The sequence below is a fragment of the Schistocerca gregaria genome, unplaced genomic scaffold, assembly GCF_023897955.1.
Source record: "Schistocerca gregaria isolate iqSchGreg1 unplaced genomic scaffold, iqSchGreg1.2 ptg000205l, whole genome shotgun sequence".
Classification (NCBI taxonomy): Eukaryota; Metazoa; Arthropoda; class Insecta; order Orthoptera; family Acrididae; genus Schistocerca; species Schistocerca gregaria.
Genome location: NW_026061740.1, coordinates 2,098,879 through 2,099,614, shown reverse-complemented (window position 1 = coordinate 2,099,614; position 736 = coordinate 2,098,879).

Here is a 736-nt window from a genome sequence, read left to right as displayed (position 1 = left end):
GCAGCGGAGTTGCACGGGAGGATGCGAAAAGTGTTCATATGTAGTTAAAACCTGAGAAATCCGTCCGTTTTCGTAATTTATTATCGAATCGACTTAAAGCAGTGCGTCACATTGGCCGCTTTTCTCTCTGAAACGGTTGTACTTATCGTCTGCAAACCTATGTCGCGTGATGCGGTATGCGGAGACACTAAAAGCACCATAGTAGAACACAGATTAAGCTTCTAAGTTGATGTAATACCCAGTAAGAAGTAGTACAATTCAAGTTTTAGGTATCAACTATTGACTTTTTAGCTGGCTTTTCTGCCTTGGACATGAGCTAGGACTTTATGATACTGCATGAAAGGAGGACTAGCAGCCGCGTTGCACGGGAGTATGTGAAAAGTGTTCATATGTAGTAAAAACCTGAGAAATCCGTCCATTTTCGTCATTTGTTATCGAATCGACTTAAAGCCAGATCGTAACATTGGCCTTTCTTCTCTCTGAAACGGTAGTACTTATCGTCTGCAAAGCTATGTCGCGTGCTGCGGTATGCGGAGACACTTCAAGCACCATAGTAGAACACAGATGAAACTTCTGAGTTGATGTAATAGCCAGTCAGAAGTAGTACAATTCAAGTTTTAGGTATCGATTATTGACTTTTTAGCTGGCTTTGGTGCCTTGGACCTGAGCTAGGACCTTAAGATTCTGCATGAAAGGAGGACTAGCAACCGGGTTGATCGGGAGTATGTGAAAAATG